Source organism: Drosophila yakuba, chromosome X (assembly GCF_016746365.2).
Source record: "Drosophila yakuba strain Tai18E2 chromosome X, Prin_Dyak_Tai18E2_2.1, whole genome shotgun sequence".
In the NCBI taxonomy this organism is placed as follows: domain Eukaryota; kingdom Metazoa; phylum Arthropoda; class Insecta; order Diptera; family Drosophilidae; genus Drosophila; species Drosophila yakuba.
In genome coordinates, this window is record NC_052526.2 from 18,040,366 (window position 1) to 18,056,951 (window position 16,586).

General features: G+C 42.2%; 1 protein-coding gene across 1 annotated transcript in view; it reads left to right on the forward strand.

Annotated features, from left to right (window-relative positions):
• The window catches only part of LOC6525865 (hornerin), an 87,086-nt gene that overhangs the window by 47,349 nt on the left and 23,151 nt on the right, over window positions 1-16,586 (forward strand). The window contains exon 3 of the mRNA XM_039370151.1: window positions 738-819. The gene's annotated coding sequence lies outside the window, so the exon portion shown is untranslated. The remainder of the gene's footprint in view (window positions 1-737; window positions 820-16,586) is intronic.

Below are 16,586 nucleotides of genomic sequence, written 5' to 3' on the forward strand. Positions count from 1 at the left end.
TGCAACACATTGTCGCCCCAGACGCCATTTTGGCTTTGTTGTTGCGTGTAATGGATGCCGTTATGTGCAGAAGCGGTGGATTCGAGAGGGGATTGGGGGTGGTTTTCCAAAGGGGGGGAGTTTGGGGATCGGAATCGGGTTTGCGATTCGCCTTTTTGCATTACTTCGACTTGAATGCGCTCTGTGCAATGGCCAATGCACATTCGCCCCTCGCGACCGTGGCATAAATATAATTATTTCGTTATAAAAATGCATTCCACACTGCAAAGTTGGGTGGCAGGGTGTTTGGTGTATTCCTTTATGCGACACTTGTCCTCAAGCATTCCACACCATTCGCACACGAGAGCAAAATGTTTATTGCCCCGACATTACCCGACATCACCCGGGGTAAAATCACCCCCCCATCCCCCCACGTTCATCCTTTCGGTTCGGAATTCCACTCAAGTGGTTTTTGGTCCTTTCTATGCGCTTCTCATAAATATTAGTTGGCTGGTATCGAGTGTTGTACGATATTCTGCGTAAGCTAGAGCTTTGAAGCTTACATTGGGCTGAAAAGAAATACTAAATTATGGTTTATACTAAAAATAATTTGTTTTATAATGCAAATTGCTGATATGAAAAGCATTACCTAGTTGTTATCCTTTTATTTTCTCTGTTTATTTATGAGTTTTAAGTTTGACCCTCAGAAACAATTGCTTTGCATAATAATTAACTTTCATTTCTTCTTCTCATTGCAGTTTTTAAAGAGCTTCTGTTCTGAGAAGTCTACAAGTTAAAGGAATCCGCGTAATACTTGCCGAAGTGGGAGTTGGCTTAGAGGTAAGTCCATCGAATAATAGAGCCCAGACAACTGTCGTTGGCATTTGGGTAGAAAACCCATACCATCTAGTCAGATAACTGCTCATTTTACCCCTCTTTATTCTCATACATTGAAAGAAATTGTCAATTTGATGAGCCATTACAAAACGGGTTAACGAATTGTAACTAAAAATGGAACCATGCACAAAGGAAATATAAACTCGACAATTTTAAGTTTTAGAAATATTGTGCTTGGGTTTTACTGAAGCAATAATAGCCTCGATATAAGGAAAACAGCTTTCTGGGTTTAATTTGAGTGCCATTCAGTGTATTTCATGGCCTGTCCTTTCTTCACGTTTCCAGTCAACTGATTATAATAACACGATTTATCAAATGCACGTAAATTACAATAAATTAAACACGAAATTAATATTAATGACAAAGGCAGGCGCACACACACACACGGGCAGTTCTTCTGTGTGGTTGTGTGGGTGGAAATGCGGTGGTAGTGGTGCGGGGGACGATAGATGAGCGGGGGGAGATACGAGATACTCGCACAGAAACATACATAAATACATGCAGGCAGGCAATACGCTCGTACGCAAACATATCTTGTGCGTTTGTGTTTGTGCAGAGACAATTGCCAAATTAAGTGCATGCCTCTGTTCCAGCCACGCCCCGTTTCACAGACAGCCCCTCTTCCTTCCTTGCACATTTCCCCTGCCCCGCCGCACGCAATCTACGCCCCTCCACCCAACGAGCTGCACTTGCTGCATGCCATCTTAAATATGAAAATCGTTCTTTTGATTGCAAATTTGCTTATTTGCATTGCATTTGCGAGACCCGCAGTTAATAAGCTCCGGACATAATAGTCCAAACACACACTGAGGCACTGAGCGAGTCCTGCGAATGGGCGAATGCCAACAAATGACCAAGCGATTGATCAGGACTAGCTAACTGAATGCTCAATGGGGAGCGAGTCCTGCAGCCATCCTGGCGCTGGAGAAGGGTCAGGAATGCGAGACTGCAGGCGGAAAGGGAATGGGGATGGGATGGGAACGGGGACGTGAGTGGGTGGAAAGCTCCTTTGTCGATTGGAGATGCCTGAGTGAATTCCCCCTGATGATTCGGTGATTGGGAAATGCCTAATATGGAAGCCACATGATAAGGAGGTTAACCGCATATCGTGACTTCATATTTGCATTTAGTCAAAGAATAATGAATAATCTATACCTTATTAAGCACTATAGTTGGCATAGTTCCTAAATAAATTCTTAAATCATACAGCACAATATTTACAAATGAAACATAGTAGTATTTTTGCACACATAACTTGGGTTCGTAGCATTCATCTATTCATTAACACCAACTAATTGGGCACTAAGTAACACTCACCATGAGTCACTGTTTTCATTATCTGTGATTTGCCTTGTAGTCGCCTCGCCGGCAGCTCATCCTTAATTGCAATTGCTGCAAGGACTTGCAGAATTTTGCATATTTGATGAGCCTGGCTCTCACTCCTCTGCCTGTTTGCATATATGTACATATGTATGTATGTATGTCCGTTTCGAACGTAGACCGTCTACGTACCTGGCTTGTTGAGTTGCAATTTGGCCAACAAATTATGCAACAGCAGTGGCAACAGCAGCACTACTGACCCAACTACACAGTGGCCCAAGGGGGGTGTAAGGGGGGCTATTGAGTGATGGGGTGAGAGGGGGGGTGAGTGTCCGTTTGCTAGCGCGTTGACTTTACGGCCCGTCCGTCTGACTCATCCGTCCGGCCCTGTTAAATAATTGTAATTTATGGCATTTTACACAAATAAATATATGGAAATCAATAAATTTACCTCACACACAGGCACACTCTCTCCCTCTCTCTCTCTCTCTCTCTCTCTTTCTCTCATTCCCTCTCTCTCTCTTTTTCACTTACAAAGAGTATACCCAATGGAGTTGGGCCTCGGTTTTTGGTTTTTGGTGCATTGCAAATTGGTTTTTGCTCTTGCTTCTGCTGCTTCTGCACTCTGTGTGCTTGTTTATTGTTATTTGTGGACTTTAACAATTATTTTATGTTGTCACAATTTAAAAAGCTATGGTGAAAAAGAGAGATAGACGGCACGCAATTCACTGGCCAGGCCAGTCCAGGCCAGGCATTCAAAATTAATATTTTCCCCTATGCTTTTTCATTTTTCAATCATTGCATTTTGACTTTTTTTCACATACACTCTCGTATTTATATGTCGGCAATATTTTGCATTTCAATTGCGGTTTTTTGGTGGCCACTGGCCAGCAGCATACGCACACACACACACACACACATCCGTTTGTAGACACATAAAGACTATAATAACTCTGTCAATTTGACTGGTTTTCTGCTGGGGCGTTACACATTTTGTTAACTTTGCACGAGTTGCTATTGCTGGTTGCTGGTTGCTTTTCAAAATTGTTTTGGTTTGTGAAAGAATTTTCGTTGGCATAATAATTCTTATTTTAACTTATTTAAAGCCTGGTGGTGGTCGTCCAAAAAAAAAAAAATGCATTCAACTGTCAGTTTGAACAGGACAAATCAATTTCACTTTCGATTTGAATATCTCAAAGCTCTCAATTTAGTCAATTTGATTTGAATCGGATGGAATTTCCATTGCATGCATACTGTTTGATAATGAAAAAAGGCCAGTATCCTTTTTTAAACCGGTACGTTTATTTTTGGTCAAAACTAGTTTTGTAAATTGAACTTGGTAAATTTTAATTCAATTTTCCTTTGCATGTGACACAGGAGCGTACCACAAAAAAAAAAAAAAAAAAAAAAAAAACAGAGTCCGAAATGCACAAAATTTATTTTCATAAATATGTTTGCCTATAACTCGCAATGTCGTATGGGTATAGTATAAAATGTCGTGTTGACTTTTGTTTGGCTTTGCACATTTTGTTTGTTTGCTCCGTTCGCCCGCTGCTTTTTACATATATTTTTTTTCTTTTTATTTTGTCATATTGGAAAATCGAAATTAATTAAATTGTGTCAAAGTTATTAAATTTTATTGTCAGTCGCCATAAATAAACAAATGTCGTGCGCAATACGCTCTAAGCCTATAAATATAAACATCACCTCAATCTGCCCCGCAGCTCGCAACACTTTCAATTAGAATTTATAGAAATTTATGATTGTTTATTTGTAATATGCCCCTTGTTATCTTTTCCTCTTTATTTTTTGTTTCTGTTCTTTGCCGACTGTTTGTTTGTGGGCTTGTTTGGGGTCACCTCTGCCCCTCTGCCCCTCTGCTCCCCTCTCTTTCTGGCGGGCTCCAAGCTCCCCTCTGCCCCCAAGTTGCACACTCCTCGCACTCGTTAGTCACGCGTTCGGTTTGCCGCCGCCTGGTGTGAAAAGTAATTATGAACGCTTTATGACAGCCGGTCAACTTCATTCGATGTCCATTAATTTGGCCACACTTAACTGTGTTCGATGCCTTTTCTCCTTTTTTCGCTGGGGCTTTTCTTCTGTACTCGCCGCTTGGGAACAGGAAACTCTTTTTTGGAGTTGAGGAGTTGTGGAGTAGGAGAAAGTGTTTATTTAACAACGCTTGTTACTTGCTGAATTTAATACATTTTATTGCTTTCCTTCTTCACGCGTCGTAAGAGTATATCAATTAAGCGGATTTTATGGAAATTCAAATCTGCGCCTCGATACTTGTTTCTGTGTTATTATCTAGTTTATAAATGGTGAAATTGCGATTGGAGTGACATATAGCTCTTCAATTTTGAACTTGAAAAATGGTCGTTTTATTCGGTTTTGTGTGGCGCAGTGCCAACTATTTTGGGGAAAATTCTCAGAGCTCCCAGATCGTGAGCTTTGATTGCATGCCAACTCTCCTTAAACGTCGACTTACCTCCATCGCCTTTGTTTATTTTCGTTTTTATGTGTGTTGTCTCAGCTGGATGCCGAAAGAGACGGCCAGAGACGGAGAGAAAGAGAGGGGGGACGCGCCCCAAAATTCCATCGACGGTCACGTATGATGGCCCATATGTGTGGCCAGCTCCCCTCCTGCTTTTTGGCTTCTACCTTGACTTGGTCTTGGATCTCGTTTATGCGTTTGTTTGTATATGTTTTTAATAAAATTTATTACACTCGCACATGACGAACATGCCATCTCCCTCTTTCTCTTTCTCTCACCCCTCCTCACTCATATTTGTCTAATAGAAAAATGGTGACCCAAACACAAACACAAACCCGGGAATTTCCTTTTTTTTCGAGGGGGAGAGCAGCGTTAATTTTTATTATGTATCCGTCGACTTCGTCCGTCTTTGGCCTATAATTATAACATAAAATTTTTATTGAAATTTCTGAGGCATTTTCATTTGGAATGGGGAGGGGTGCGGGAATGAGTGCCGGACAAATGAAATGAAAGCAATAAACAATTTTTTCATTAATTTATTATTGCACACAGGTTGGCTTTGGCCATTGGATGGGGGGGTTTCGGATTGAAGTGATGCCATTATAAATGCATATAGCAATCAGGCTAATTTAATTTACCATAAATTCTACAACCGCAAAAAATATACAATTTGACATCGAAAATGTCGCGGCTCCCAAACAAGAATAATAATAACAATAATATCAGCACAAAGCCTGGCCAGCGAACCAATGGCGGTTAAAGTCAACTAACAAGCATAATAATAATAATAATAATAATTTAACTGTCAATTTCAGCAAACGGCAAATTGAAAATTCAAACGCGAGCATGCAACAAAAATTATTTTCATGCATTTTTCATCTCGCTTATTAGCTGTTTGTGTAATTTCAAACTAATTAAACTGGAAAATATTGAGAATAACAAAGGAGTGCAATGCAAGCAAGGAAATTACGAAATGCAAGAGCCGCCCACGTGGAGAAATAAATGCAAAAAAATTGCATATAATTATATATAGTTGCTAAGCAAATAATCCACAGTCTAATGGGAGTTTAACAAATATTTATAGAATGCTTGCACAAATTTGCGATGGCAATTAAAATCACTTTTAAGGGCATTTAGGATCACATTAGGTGTGGCCATCAGCGAGCATGTTGCTTCTTTGGCCCGGTTAAAGTGCATCTTGTGTTGTTTCCATCAAATGCCAGCCTTTGGCAGTGCACAACACACGCCAATGGGGCATTAGCCAATGGCTTTTTATCTACCTGTAAGCCCTTTTCGTCCTTCGTCCTTCGTGCCCCTTGTGTGCACCCCCATTCAAGTCGCACCGTGTTGCCCCAAAGCACTTTGTGCTGTTAGACCGTTAAGTTTTTAATGAAATATTGCCGGGGCGTTATTTGTTTAGTGCGCTTCATCAAATCCCACCAAGCAGTTTGATTGAAAGATGCACGAAGAAAAAAAAGAACGAACTTTAACTGTTTTTTATTTGTAACATCAGTTCTCCGAGGTTGCAATGCCAGGAGTGAGAGCGTGGAGTGATAATAGGAACACATGAAAAGAGGTGCACAATTTCTCGCAGTGTGAGTGAGTCCATTCGCTGGCCATTTTAGTCCGCAAATGGGTTTGCTCGTTTCCTTGGCCGCGTGTGCTCTCTGGCAGGTGCCGGCTTTCAATTTGCTTTCAATCGCATTGAAATAAAACGCTGAAAGCGAAACCGCCAACAGCCATTGCCGCAAGAGGCACGCAAGAGCGGCATGATGGAGGAGCTGATGGATAGGATGAGGGGGTTGGTGGGGTGATGGGGTGGTGGGGAGTTGGACAGAAAGCGTTAATAAATTACGGCCAGCAGAGATTATTATATGTGGCATGGCAACTTATGCACCACAAGCGCGCTCGAGCCTATGAAGGCCTCTCATGTGTCACGATAGAAAACAATTCAATGTGTTTTCTTTTTTCGCCTTTTTAATTTCCCGGCTTTTTATTTTTTCACCCCCCCACCCCACCGCGGCGGTGTTAAGTTCTCAGGTGGTTCAATGTGGGAATTGAGTTCGGATTGCGTACCGCTCCTTCAAACACGAACACAAAAAAAATCATGGTGAAAAATTATTTGACTTCGACTCTGACACGGAAACGATAATTAAAAATCTCACTTTTCATAACCGTCAAGTTGTCAGTTTAATATTTCTTTTTTGTTGGCCATTTACATTTACAATTTAGCACTGGAAAAAAGTGGGGTGCATGTGTATAACTGGCATATGCAGGTGATCGTATGTTTCCACTTCTCAATGCGATCCGTTTTTCCAGTATCGATTCGAAATGCAGCTGTGGTCCATTTAGGAGCGAGTGTCTTTAAGTCGCTCGGTGAATTGAATGTTCACATGAAATTACAAGACAGTCCAATTGGGAGCTGTATGGGGGGGGGGGGGGGGGGGGGGGGGGGGGGGTGGTGGTGGATGGGGGAGGTATAGTTGCGACCTGGGGCTCGAACATGCTATATAATGCCCGGAACACTTGACAGAGCCCTGGGACTTGCCTCTCTTTCTAGCCCCCCTCTCTGCCTCTCTTTCTCTCTCTCTCTCTATATAACTTTCGGTCCCTATTGCACGCATATTTCATCTGTGCTGTCTGAATTTTTGAAGTGATTTCAAAGTGATTATTTTTTGACACATGGGGCAACACCTGCGTTGCATTTGCAGCTGCCTTCAATGGGATGTATAGCTATATAGATATATAGCAATATAGTTGATATAGATAGTTGCTGTGCGCGTTGCACACAAATGCATATAGTCAAATGAGTGCGCTCCCTCTCTTTCACTCGGCGCAGCGGCCGTCTCTGTCGCTCTCGTTTTGCGTGCGCGTGTTGTTTGTGTGTAATTATATAATTTGACTGCTGCAATTGTGTTGTTCGCCGTTAATTGAAATGTAAACGTCATCATTATGATAAGACGACGTCGGGGTCACCACTCTGCCACATGGCTGCAGAATGAAAGAAGAAGAATGGAAAGATGACGATGATGAAGATGGAGACGGAGATGGAGATGATGATGATGATGTAGAAGTGAAACGGGTGGAGGAGGTGGACTACCTTTTGTTTGCGTGCATCTGGCGGCAGAACGTGTCAATTCCATTTTTGATGGCTTCACACGCTTCAAACGCTCACCGGGTGGATCGCTTAAGGGGGCGAAGGGTACGAGGGGAGCCTGTGTGACTCAGTAAGACTATTAGCGACTGATTCTTGCAGTCATTATTTAAGGACAAGGACCACATGGGCGAGAAGTCAGCGAACTCATTAAAGTTTGCCGACATTCAGATGCTCGAAAATGGCACAAAAAAGATAGTCTAGGGTTGCTGGCATTTACTGGAAGTGCGAAATGGTGGAACAGTAATAACCACTTCATGTCCTACTTGATACTGTCCTACTTGATACTGTTCTTGCAACCCAACCAGTCAGTAGCCAAACTTGTGTCCTTGCGTGGAAACGTGTATGAAAATGAAATAAAGAAATTATGTTAATATCAATTCTGTCAGGTGGAAGAGGGGAAGTCCGCTCTCAGAAAACCCTTACAATCGAATTTTGATATATTTCAATGGAAATCGAAGTCTGCTGATTCTGGCTATATTCTGTTTCTTATATACATATAAGTTTTTTCTTTTTAAGAAGAGATGACAACCCTAGAAGGATGTGTCGGCGAATGTTTGCGTCTTCTGTCCAGTTTGTTGCATTTGCCTTCGCATTAAGTTGGCACTGCCATTCATGTGACAGGTCATATGAGCAGGGCAACCCTGCAGCCACGCCCCCTCGCGCCCATGGCCGAACTCCGCCCACTTCCTTTCTGGCTGCCACTGTCTGCGTACGTGACATTTGGCGGCGCCACCGGGAAGCACGTAGACGGAAAATACTCTGTAAATCTGTACGCTCTTTTCCTTCGTCTCCATTCGTTGCACTTCCTTTGACCGTTGAAGTTGGCGAAGGTCAAATGCAGGGCAACAGTTGCGGATTCCTTAACATTTTATAATAACTTTAAACTAACTCTGAAACTAAAGTGAATGTTATATTTAATTAAATATATTACATAAACTTGAATCAATAATCATGCACTTACTATCTATACTTTGTAACATATTTGCAGCACAGGGTATCTTCTAGTCGCCAGTCGCTCTTGTGCTCTTTCTAGCCAGCATTTTTCGCAGCGCTTCTTGCGCTTTTCGATTTCGCATTTTGCAAGTTCTGGCTGCACTTTTTTTTTTCTTAACTTCTATTTGGCGTCTTTCGGTCGTCGCAGTGGCAGTCTTCTTGGGGTTTTTACTTGGGTGTCCGCTCGGCTGCCACTTTTTTTCTCCTACTTTTCTTTTTTTTATTTTTTTGGTGGCATTTTCCGTGCTGTTCCGTCGCGCTCTTGTATTTGCCCCTTGTTTACAACTGCGACGCCGACCAAGCGCAAAAGTGTTTGTTGCCGCAGGACTGCGACTGAAACTTTGAGTTCAGACCGAGACGGGACAGAATAGCGATCGAGGACGCGAGTCCTGCCATAAATTTTGCTTATCTAAACGGAAAAATACAATTTGTAATTGAAAATATTTTTGTGCACATACACACACACTCTCGCACTTGCACTTGCCATGAGCTGGAAAGTTGCTTTTAAGTTTTTTTTTTGTTTTTTGTGTTCATTTTTGCTTTTGGGAATTTTTGTACTTTTAGCCATTTTTGTTGTCGTTTCGCCCGCCTCCTGATTTCTGGCTCCTTCTCAAGTAGTTTTTTGATGGCCACTTGTTGTTGGACATTTCTAATGGCCTGGGAAAAGTTTTTGCATTGTTTGGTCGCCTTTGCAGCCTTTCTGTGCGCTTCTCAATGAGCTTACTTCGCGAAGTATGGCAATCTCTCTGATTGGTTTGTTTGCTCTTGTTTTTGCGACTTGTCTCTGCTGGTTAAAGTTATTCAATATTGCATTTTTTCACTCGACTGCCTTAGTCATTTCATTGATGAAATCCAATACATATACACTTTCTCAGGCTCAACACAAAATAAAAGCGCATTGGAAATGCAAGTGCTTAAATATGATACTTGTGTAACAGCGGCCAACATTACTCATTTGAAACTCAATATGTATTAGCTGTATTTTCATAGTAATCCCAAAGTCCACGAAATCGTTTATTGAAGAAAATACTGCTATATGTCCACGGTTTCGCTAAACAAAAACGTAATTTATACATTTTCATTGTGCTGTAAACTCAGTTTGCTTTCTGGAAACCAAATACTGCGCTCGAATCTCATCTCAGGTTTTCCTTTCTGTGTTTTCCGCGCTTGTGTTTTGTGTTTGCAACGCAAAGATTTCGATGGCCCGGCGTTAATCAGCTTAGCGGAATTATGAGCTATTTTCCCCAAGCGCCCCTCTCTGCGCTTCTCATGGCATTTACCTCGCTTATGATGCAACACACTTTGCATCGTTTGAATGCGGCTTAGTCGCCGTTGCATAATCGCTTGTCGCTTAATCTACTTATTGATTGACAATATTGAGACCCTTTAAAAGCCCCACTACAACCATCCCCCCTAATGGCAGCCCAGGGCCCACAAATCGTTTTAATGCGTTCTTAATTAGCTGCAGTCGCTGGATGGCAGCTGCAACGCTGTTGGCGTTTGGTGGCACTTGTTCGACATTTTCAATTGGCCGCATTACTTAAAGTGCACAGCCACGTTACCCGCTTTTCCCCGATTTCTCCGCTTGCTCCAAAAGTGGGGCCTCTTGGCTCCTGGCTCTCCAGGCTCTCCGCTGAGTAACCCTTGAAACCGCAAGTGGAAGTGAGCTCTCGCCACTTGGCAGCAGAGTTGCATTTAGTTGCCATCTGCGAGGGCTTAAGTATATAAATGTGCACTTCCCGCAAACACACACACACACATGTACTACTATAGTATAGATGTGTGTGTGGCTCCTAGGATGCGGATAAATAAATCCATGTGGGTAATATTTGACAGAAGTGAAATGTGTTCGTTCTGGCAAAACGACTGTTGCGGAGAATCTTGGCCAAATCTTTACTAACGCTTATTGATGATGATGATCGTTATGACGGCGCTCTATGTGGAAATTAAGTGGCACGTGAATGAGTCTGACTAATGAAGAAGCTTTTAGGATACTCGTAAGTTTTAAGTCTTCATGCCTCCGGTTTTGTGTTTGTTTCTTTAATAATTAAATTTAACCAAAAGTTGTACCTCTTAATTATTTGTAAATGCCTTCACTTCTGGCCAGAGATGTTTTTCTTGTGACATTCATTCTCGGAACGATTTCTCCACTCGAATTGCTTTGATGTAATTCTTGCAACTGGCGACTGGCTCCCCTCTGTGTTTTCTTACCTTTCCGCATGAATTGAAGGCGTTTGTTGTCGTGCTATTTTGTTGCGAAACTCCTTGAATACGTCGATGCTGCGGGGTGGGGGGGAGGGTAGGAGGGTGTCGTTCAGGATGTTGAGCATTTTAATTGTTTGCCACTTTTGGTGGAGGCAGCACAGCACAGCATAGCACGGCACTGTGGCAGCAAGTGCAAGTGCAAGTGCAAAAGTCGCAGCTTATGCCACCTGAAGAGCAACAAGTTCCGCTTGCCGTCCCTTGCCCCTATGCGCTATACACACATTCTGGGCACAGGACTTGGCACTAGGATTACTTATATTCATATCCATATCGCTTTGCTGGAACGCAGCTGCAGCTGCCGCAAATTGCGGCACGACTTGTGGCATGCTCCACTTTTATTAACTTTTTAATGCAGCAATGCCAGTGCTTTCCCCACTTGCACACCCCACCCTCCCCACCCCCCCCCCCCCCTCCGTTTGGTTAGAGAGTTTTGCCAGCTTTTATAAGTTTATGTCGAGCAGCTGTTGGCTTCTGTTCCTTGCTGCTTTTTGTTTGCCCCCCTTTCGTCCTTTTTTCTCAACTTTTTTTTTTCTTTTTTTTTTTTGGCTCATCTCTGGCATGCAAATCCTGAGCCCCACACCATCGCCCAGGATCTTGGGCTTACTTTATTGGCTTTTGGCTTGTGTGGGGGAAAAGTTTTGCAAATTAATTACATTTTATTGGGCTCGACTTGACTTGAGTTGGAATGAACTCGAAGTGGGGGGAGGGGGAGGATAAACTTTATTTGCGAGCCGGGCACAATAAGCAAGGGTTTAAAGATCAAGCACTTGGCCCAGTATTATTATTAATAATAATAAGCTAATGCCATCAGCATGGCCTTAAAAGATTCCATGGCTGTCGTCGCCGTTCGCTGTCCGCTGTTCTGAAATGCATTTTACGACTTTAAAATTCGAAAGCTCGTAAAACCAAAAAAAAGGAAAAACAGAATAAAATGGAATAGATGGGGGAAAGACCATAAAATGTCGAGTAAAATCGGAAAGTGAGGGGGGGAAATACAATCATAGAACAAGTACGACAACGACAACGACACCCAGACCGAATGTGAGTTTTTATGGCTAATCAAACCTTTGGCACAGACAAGATAAACATACGAAAGCGTTTCCACTGCCTTGAAGCAGCCACAGTGCACAGTGGAAACGAGCTATCTGCAGATAATTCATATTTCTGCGCTTATCTTTGTCATTAATTTCAATCAAAGCAATTCAAATTCATTGGTCTTCAATTGTCTATTTTCACGATGGCAATTATAATTGAAAATTTTTCAAAATTCGACGAATATTTTATTCTTTTCGTTTCCTAACATTTGTATGACTCCATTAAGTCGGCGTAATGAAATCAACTAGAGTCAAATGCTTTTTAAAATTGATTTCGGGAGTTTATCTTTTTAAGACATTTTTTATCTTAAAGTATACTCAAAATATATTATGGATTCATCTAAATACGAACCGTTCATAGGCTCTCAAAATATAATATTCATTTTAACGTTTATGATGAACAATGATAAGTCCAAAAACGAAACACTTAGAAATTTAGATGGATTGTAAATTATCCTACGGCCCAAAAACCTACATTCTATTGTAAATTTTCCACGTTTCTTTTTTATACGCAACCCTTTGGGGTCGCTATGCATAAGCAAACAGCCTTGTATTCTCCCTACACCTGTTGATAAAGATCAGTGTCCATTATTTTGGGTGGCCCTTGGGCGTAAAAAAAGAGTATTTGGAGAGGAAAAGGTAAATATGAAGTATAATTTTGATGATGATGCAGTGGGGTTCAACTTGGGTGGAATGGGTTGGATGGTACCAGCTCGTGTACCAGCTGTTTATGATGCGTTTACGACACATCAACCAGGACACGCACACGTGAGTGAGGTAGGTGGGATCGTTAATGGCGCCCAACGTGGGACCCGCATGGTAATCGTAAAACTGACACTCGCAACTTCCCCCTCCAATCCCCCTCCGATCCCTCTGCACTCCCCGCCTCTGGCGTGATAGTGGTGTTGCACAAGAAACGAAACATGGAACACGCAAAACAAACGAAAGTAAACAATCGGAGATTTTTGTGTAAAGCTTTGTTTTTCTCGACTTTTTTTCGGCTCAGCTTACACCAAAGTCGTGATTTTTTTTTTTTGTTGTGTTGGTCGAGCAGAGCATAAAAATCCAAAAATAAATAAAGAGCACAGGAAAAAAGTGAATTTATTTTATACGTTCACTGCTCGTAAAAATCAATGAAAACATTTGTCAGGACAAGCTTTTCTGGCTTGATGGCCCACCTTGCCAATCTGCTAGGGGATGGGAATGGGAATGGGGATGATGTTGGGGAATGGGGCTACTGGGATCTCGGATCTGTTGGTGGAAGTTATTCCAATGAAATGCCTGCGAAAAGTTTTTGTGAACCAAGTTTCGTCTGAAATTTGTAGCCAGTGGAACCGAACCGAACCAAACCGAAGCGAAGCGAAGAGAACCAAACGAAACGAAACCAAACCGGAGGGGAAAATACGAGGAGCCAAGAGCATGGAACTATAAAACTTGAAGTTTGAGTTTCTTTGAAACTGTTTTCATTTCTTTATTTATTTTCGCTCTCCTCCGTCAGCCTTCGTTCTATAGGTGGAAAGGAATGTGTTTGATGCAAGCCAAGTTAATTGGATTAACACGAGGCCCACACACACACACACACAATCCATACACATACATCCACTTTCAGTGTTGCGAAATTCGATTTATGGTCAAAATGATTTAATTGCCAAACATGGCCAAAAAAGTGAAGGCGAGAAGAAGCTGCAAAGGGAATTTTTGTATTTTTCTTCTTTCTACTTGTTGTTTGTCCTTTGGAGTTCGGTAATGGAAGTTCAAAGCCGGGCTAAGAAAATTGCAAAGGGAGATGGATTTTGGGCTGGAAAACTTTGTCACGCACTCGAAAACTAATTTCAAGTACGAACTAGCTTGTTGAGCCGTCAGTTGATGGCAAGGCTTTTAGGGATATGAATTCCTCCTAAATGCGCTTTCCATTTGGATTTATTTCGATTTAAAGTATAAGACAATTGTGGTTAATGGGGTAGAGTTGGTAAGCAACCAGGGTCCATATTTTGTGCGTCTAGTGGAGTTTTCAAAAATTCACTTTGGAATTAAGCACATAAAATGGTTTTCTTCTTCTCTGTTGTTTTGAAGTAAATGGACCCCAATTTTAATTTACCTTAAGTGAAAAGTGTACTTGTTAAAATGGAGCAATTACAAATTGTGTCCAGACCGAGGCTCACCTGAAGACATGTACCCACGGTGTGCCTTGAGAACCATCTTCGGGCTTCCATTACACGGTTCTTGTCCCTTCAGCAGCCACCATTCACCATTCACCATTTACCATTCCGCCATGTAATTTGGCCAACCCCGGTGCTCCGGCCGCAGAAAAACTCATTTCGTGTAATTAATTAAAGCCAGCAACCCGGGAAAGGTCAACAACAAAGCCGGCGAAAAAGGGACAGTACCGAGTACTGCTGCTGCTTACTTTGTGACTACTTCTGACACGGCTCAAGTGCATCAAAGTCGGAGGAGCATTCGGGTTTGTCTGGTAATTTGATCAACTCACTGTGCCTTGCCCCCATCCTGTTCACTTTCCCTTTCCCCTTCCCCTTCCCCTTCCCCTTCCCCTTCCCCTTCCCCTTCCCCTTCCCCTTCCCCTTCCCTTTCCCTGTCACTGTCCGTGTCCATGTCCGTGTCCTTTTTGCTTTTGTTTTAAGGACATAACACATTTTTCCACATTGCTGCGCTGAGGTGGCCGGCTAATAATTTAGTTAAGTTGGGACTTTTTCAGGCAGTACGGCTTCACCTTGTTTCTTACAATTTTTTTTGTCCTACACCCGCTCCCTTTGCTGGGCATATGGAAATCGGAATCCCATAAAATGTAAGCGTGGCTCAAGTTGCCTTTTGCAATCGCCATTGCCATCGCCATTGCCATCGCCTTCTGGTTTTTTATTCCTCCCCGTACACGAAATAAAATTAGCTCAATGAGCATTTGTGCAATCAAGTGATTTTTAAACAAGCAAACGGAAAGGGGTTTTTCGAAAGGGGGTTTCGCAGTAACCCCTGGGACGTGGCTGGTGAAAGGGTTGTCGGTGATATACTTACCACGGATACGGGCGGAACACAGAAACCCAACCTTAAACCCCTGGGACGGCGCGGGCTGTGGCAAATAAATTTCACACATATTTGCACACTCATACGGGGGCCGAGTGTGTGTTCAATAATTTTTTCTTCTTTTTTTTGCCTTCCCATTTTATTTTTCCCCTACAAGGTCGTCTTGGTTGATTGTAGTGGAAACAGCGGAGAGGGGGAGGGAGTATGTAGGCGAGTTCTTCCCTAAATACGTTGACTCACAAGATAATAGAACCAATAGGAGGTGACCCAAAAGGGTCTCAGCTTGTGGCGTTCATATGAGTTCTGTGCTGTTTTTTGCATAATTTCATATTTACCAGCTGCATATAATTTCGGCATTGCTATTACCTCAACCTTAGCTGTTTGTTTCATATCGAAATGCGAAATGCCTTGGCTTGGCTGCAAGTTTGTTTATCTGTGGGCAAACAGAAACCCCTTCCAACCAAAGAACATGACTCATGAACACAGAACAGCTGAGGGAAAGGGTTGCTCTCGATTCTCAGCTGCGGGTCTTCCGACATCCGAACCCAAAAGTAGAAAAAAAAAGGAGAATCGAATGAGACTGAGACCTTTGCATATAGGACTTCAGTTCGGTGGCGGTTTCTTTGACGATTAATTTGGTGCACAGATCATTGATTAACAATTGGCCATTGATTGGGGGTTGCAGGAAAATGCCGAAGGAATACCAGAGCAAATCGGGGAATCTTTTGTTCAATGTCTTCGCAAATTGGGGTTTTAAATAATTAGCTTATTGTTTGGAGAACCTTTTTTATATTAGCTGAAGTAAACTTATTATTATTTGGTATAATTTTATATCCCTTATTATGATGTACTTCGATTGTAATATCAAAATGATATAAAACAACTATTTATTTATGTTTTTGTTTTTGCTTTGCTTACTTTTCAAATTGAATTCTTTAAGCCTTGCAGTAAAATAGCTTAGTGCCTCTTGAAAAGTAGAAAAAATGGCTTTCGGAAAAGCTTTGACTGAAAGGTAGGTGACTTTAAAATGTACAAAAGATGTGAGAGCCGGAAAACTCAACTGGCAACATGCCGCCGCTCATCATCTTTACCAGAGGCGGCATCGTCACGATGATCATTATCATCATTTGCAGAGGTTACACTCAACTTCTTAGGAGCTTATTCCTTCTGCCTGCTTTCTTTTTACATTTTTGTCAATTTACCGCGAACTCAAGTCATTTGTGTGTGGAAAATTCTGAAGGAGGGTCGGAAAAGTGCGGGTGAATGGGTGATGTGGTGCGGCAACGGTGGCCGCCTGTCACATTTGCCGCGACACGATTTCCTTTGACTTTTCCCCGTGCCCCAACCTCAACAC